Source organism: Rhea pennata, chromosome 13 (genome assembly GCF_028389875.1).
Source record: "Rhea pennata isolate bPtePen1 chromosome 13, bPtePen1.pri, whole genome shotgun sequence".
Taxonomy (NCBI): Eukaryota; Metazoa; Chordata; class Aves; order Rheiformes; family Rheidae; genus Rhea; species Rhea pennata.
Window position 1 is genome coordinate 19,077,789 of NC_084675.1, and position 6,013 is coordinate 19,083,801.

Here is a 6,013-nt window from a genome sequence, read left to right on the forward strand (position 1 = left end):
TCAGCAAAATGAGAAGGGTAAAGAAAACAAGCTGCATGGCTCAATGACATGGATGAGAATTTAGCTTCAGTGATGTTACATCACAGGAGAATTTATCCTCTCAGCCTTAGTCAAACTGTCTGCATTCCTTGTCTCTAAATCATTGTCTAAATTGTCTTGTTACTCTGTCTCCCTCACAGAATTATTAAAGCCCTGGGTATGCGTTTTTTTTTTTTTTTTTTTTTTTTTTTTAATCTCACCGAGATAGTGTCCATGTCCTCCTGCATTGAAAGTTTCTCCAGGCACTTCCAGTCAAGTACTCTGAGGATACCTGGAAGGGAATGAAGGAGAAGAAAATAAGAACAAGGCCTTGTGATGTGGAGAACTTGCTCCCCACTGGTCTCTACAAATCTTGATGGGATTATTTCTAGTTTGCTTATTGCTTAAGACTTAGGCTTTCCCTTCTCTGCTGCTCACAGGGGAATGGCTTGCACTCAAGATGTCTAACAACTTAGAAATAAGGCCTTCAGCATGAGGTTGGTGTAACTCTTGGAGACGGTCATTAGCAGGGGGATGGAGGTGCAACAGTGGGTTTAGAAACATCATAAAGAGACAGTTAGATCAACAGCTCTAAACAGGCACTTTCTGACCTTACAATTTTTGAGTGTGATATTCTTCACCATAAGGGCAACAGCTGCAGACAGACAGAGCAGTAATTCCCATCAGCTGGAGTCACGTTTGCCTGTGTCTAAGTAAGTTTTGTCCTGTGGGTAAAGTGGATCTTGAGGAGCTCCCGTCACAGGGCTGATGTTGTCTACATCCAAGGACATAACACTGACAAGGATTTGAAAATGAATGAAGAATCCAAAAGCAGAGAAGTAAGTATGCTTATCTGATGTTCCCAAACGCTATGGGTTTCCATAAATACATGCACTGTTGCCTAATAGAACTTTATAACCAGCAATGGGCAGCTCATGTGCAGAAATTCTTACACTGTGAAAGACTCATGACTGATAAGTATCTTAAAAATATGCTGGGGTGGGGCTCTGTTAGTGTGACATCCCTGTTCCCTGCCTGGTGATCGTCGGCAACGTTTCTGGGGCCCTACTAAGTCACACAGCTCGTTGACAGTCTGCCTAACGTGTCCTAATTGTATTTCTCAGAACCCCTCAGTGTTTGCAGCTGATTTGCTTTGACATCACCAGCCTGCAAAAACTTCTCTGTGTCGGGGTGCGTGGGAGTGCTATATGACACCTTAATCATACTAAACAGGAACACACATTCAGATTTCCTCAGTATTTCAAAGAAATGTGATTTCCTTTGTGCTGCAAGAGAAAGAGTTGACTTGATTGCGACCCTCTGTGGAGAACAGGTCTATTGCGTGTGAATCAGGATCTCACTCTGGGAGAAGAAGGGATAAAAAATACACGGAGCTTCCTAGCTGTAGCCATTATGGCTAATTCTCTTGCTGGTAACCTGAAACAGTTTTGATGATAGCTATTTAATTAATTGGCAAATGTGACCAGAAACCAGATTTTTGTTCTTAAAAAAATAAAAAGAAATCTTTTATAAAGTCAAAGCGTCAGCAAATATAATATTAAATCCCAATTTCTAGAACAGTTTTAGTCATTTGGTACACACATTAGAAATTAATTAAAAGTCCAAAAGAGTGATTAACTTGTTAATTCGATTCTCCTTTCTTTATGATAAAGATTTAAAATCTCAGTGAAAACTCAAATAGCAGTGGTTCAGTTTTGATTTAGTTCACTGTTCTCTCACTCAGGTAAGAGGAAATAATAGTAGAAAAGATTCCTGAGAGACCTGCTAGCAAAAGGTCAAGCAAACAGTGATACGTGCTCTAACAGTGGTATTTTATAGCTTACAATTTGTGATATGCAGTGAGGCTATCAGAAAACCCGACTTTGTTGGTGGGCTTATCCTGCTGACAGTCTCATTCTCAGTCTTTCTCAGTCTTGCTTGTAGAGACACGTGACTGTTTGGATCTTTAGTATGAAAGTGCCTTTCATATTTTGTGATCTATGAGATAATATTAAAATTTATATATTTGGTAATATGCTATGCTTAGTATCAGACTTCTGTTTGAGCTGATAAACTGATTTGAATTATTATTTAATTTAGAAAATAGCTGTGTTCCTGCTAGATATGTACCCAGAACATACGTCTGAAATGGGATATTGCCAAGTAATCACTATCATGGGGCAGCAGTGTTTTCCACTGGGCTCATCAGATATGTGATAATTGCTGCTTCAGTCCTTGCACGACAGTTTTAGTTTACAGCACTGAATTAACTGTTGCCTAACCCTATTCATACAGTGTGTGAAAAGTAGGTCACTCGAGGCAGCAGGTATTATGAGTCTTGGAAATATACTTCTGCATTTTCACAGTTCAGCAGTTCCTCTAGAGGAAGAATTACATCCACTTCCACAGAATCCTACTAGAATGACCTCTTAAAAAATAGCAGCCACCTGAGTTATTTTCCCCAGTGCAATGTGATAGTGGTTCTTCTTTTCTAAGTGGACTGCTCTGAGACTGGGAACTTCCCTTTTCATCCTCAGTGGCTTTCGGTTTTAACTGAGAGTTGATGATAAGTCGCTCTTGGTTGGAGTTTGGACTTCCATTCTCAGAGGGGAAATGAAGTCTCTCTTACAAGGGCAAGCTTAATGGAGAATGAATTTCTTCTCCTGTTCTTCAGTCTACTCTCCTTCTTTCAAGTTTGCAAAAGCCAAGTGGTGCCCAGGAGGCAGACCCAGCCCCGCTGCTGGGACTGCCGAGGGATGGCAGAGTGCAGGATGCTATCCGTGCCCCTCGGACACCATCGCAAGGATCCAGGATAACCCCCTGAGATGAGCTGGCAAGGAGTTGGCCAGGAAGCTTGCTGGTAGGGCAGTGCTGCTCTGGAAAGAAGGACGATAAGGAAAGAGGTTTCTTTCCTTGGCGCAAGCACAGTGGTCTTGCCCTGTGAGAGTGTTTTGAGATGAGTTCAGCCTTAGATTGACAACATGGAGGTTTATCCACAATAAACTGCTCTTTCCCACGCTGCTCAGGCACGCTCTTTTGCCTTGTTCAGGAGGATTAAGGCAGTTCCCATGTTCAGCCCGTTCTTGGCACTCAGCTTACTAACTCTGATATTTTGTGGTATGAATGCTGTCTGCTAGCCTGGACTTCACCAGCCCTGGCCATGCACTGGAAAGCACACCTGAGAAGTGGGCTTCCTGCACTTGCTGTCAGCTGCACGCCATCCAGTCCCAGACACAAATGGGCTTTCTGTCACCTGCAGTGGTTGCTTTATTTAAGCTGGCCAAGCTGTGTGTCCTGCTGCCTGCCTCTATGGTAGTAGTAGAACTGTGCTGGCATATTTCCTGGGCAATTGCTAACTGTGAAGAGTTTCTATTCCATCAGATAAAACACATCTACTTGCATCTCTATACGGATTCAAGAGCAGTGCTGATATCAGGCCAAGTTCAATTAGTGCTCTTTTTCTCTGGGTAGAGCAAGGTGCTCTCACAGCACACATCTGTCATTTTGGGGACTGATGTCATTTTAGAGCTATGGTTAACCATTCGCACAAAATTACCTGTGTAAAAATACAATGCAGAGAAATGTTAGCTAAGCTTAGCTTAGATCACTGCAGATGTGTTATTTTGGGAGTGTATTCATACTGCGCAGTCCTTATTCAGACAAAATGGCAACTGATGTAATTTTTTTCCATAATGTTGCTTTTATTTGACATATCTATACATCTTGTACAAATCAAACTAATAATATGCATTTCTATGACAGATTCTACTTATGGATTAACTTTGGAATTTAGTTTATGGACATGATTCGACTTCAGTGGGATTTATGCCCAAAAAAGGACTGCAACAACAGGGGATAAATGCTAGGAGGAGGATTTTTGTCTATAATACAGCATGTTTGTGGAACTCTTAACAATGTTCCAATCTTCCATCTGAAAACTGCCTTGTCATCTTCTGATTTACAGCATTTTCCATTGCCTTTACACTGTTCTTCTTACTTGGTGTTTCTTACAAGGCAGGTATTGTCAAATCTCTTTCTTCAAACATATAATAACCACCTTTTGTATTGAACAGGCATATAAATTACTCAGCTTATATGACAGAACAGAAAATAAAGAGTTGAGTGTCTGGCAGAGATGCCAAAGAGTGATATTATTATAACCTTACTGTGAAAGATTTGCCAGCAGAAAGTTACAAATCAGTGAGGTAACCAATGACAATATTTACAGGAGGAAGCTTTATTACACCAAATATTAAAAAAAATTATTGTATGATATATTTACAGACAAATCACACCTCTCTTATCAGGATGTCCAATAGCCATCCGCATGTGTACCAGATGGGATTTATAGCTTTGGTAGACTACAGGCATTGAAGGGCATATAACCACAGGTTTACTTGTCAGTATTACAGCCTTATTGTTCAGAGCTTCTTGGGAATTTTCCCGAGGTGCTTGTCTTTAAAAGGAAAATGTTGTTCCTGGAAAACTAAAATCTTGCACTTTCCCAGTTTTCCTTTAAGAAATTTATAACAGGAAAAGCAAATCCATTCCAAAGTCAAATGGTCCAAACAGAACAAAAGCACAGTGCTTGATTTTGATCAGCTTAAAATATCAACTCATCTTTGCTTGTGCTGCTGTCATACCTAGGGGACTTTGTTCCGATGCTTTGCCCCACCATTTTCTCCAACAGGTTTGGCTTCCTAATGCACTTGTCTTCCTCTGGATGAAGCAACGCAATACCCCCCAGCAGCCAGCAAACACAGGGTACCTTGGGGATGCAGTTTGGAAGGGAAGCCTGAGCACAGAGGTAAAAGGAAGCCCACTGATACCTTATAGGAAAAGCTGAAAAATTCATCGTGTAGGGGAAAATATGCTTACAGGGTTGAGTAGCAGCTTAGGGAAAAGTACCCGTAGCCAGCTCTTCATGTCGCGGTTACCTGTTCAGACTTGGACAGTCAAATGGAGCCTTCTTCAAGCTGCAGAATAAACTTGTCTTTCCAAGTACCATCAGGACAACACAGTACAGCCACTGAAACAGAAAATCCAAACATTATCTTACTGGATCTGTTCTCGCTGTCTGTATCTTGAGGTGACCCTGTACCTAGTGACTAGTGGAGACAGATAACCCTTTTCTGAATATCACTCATACTACAAAATCAGTAATGTGCAGTATTATAATCAGCATTTTGTGCTTGATTTATCACTGATTTTCAGCAATCAGCTGACCTTGGACTGAGGTTTCGGATTAAACTGGCTAAGTGGAATAAAGCTAAGAAGCTCTTGGTAGTCATTTAATAATGGCTGACATTTGGTGAGTGCTCCACCTCATGGCAGCAACACAAATGTGCAAGGAAAGAATTACAGCTGTGACTTACACTATTGGGCTTAATGGGATGATGAATAACATGTTTCCTTCTTTGTAAAATAATTGCTGAGTGTCACCAAATTAAACAGACTCTTAACTGATTCTCTTCTCCCTTTACATGACAGAGACCGAGACAGAAAATCAGTGTTCAGGTGCAGCTGAAACCTGAGTCTTGTGCTTTTTCTGTATGAGGTGTGGAAAACTCATGCAGCCTTTGGATGCATTAAATCATTTCTCCTGTGTCCCTTATAGGTGGGGTGGGTACAGTTTCCCATGGTAAAGGCTACCCAATGCTTCCCAATATCATACTCTATGTTCATATGTTCATAAGAAATTATTCATAAATAGTTTGGAAACTGCAAATTTTCAGGCCTAATGTCTGCTTTACAGCAACTTTCCACTAAAATATACTAGTTGCTTCAGGAAACAAGATAAGAGGGAAATAAATGTGCCTCTGTGCTAAAACAGGTTTTTAAACATTATTTTCAGCTGCTTTAGCACTCATGTTTTGGATCAGGAAATTTGCCAGGTTGAGGAACAGACTGATGGTGTGTTTGCTTCTTGCTATTTCCATCAGAACTTAACCAAAAATTTTAAATGTTGTGGCCTCAGTACAGACTTATTTAGCTA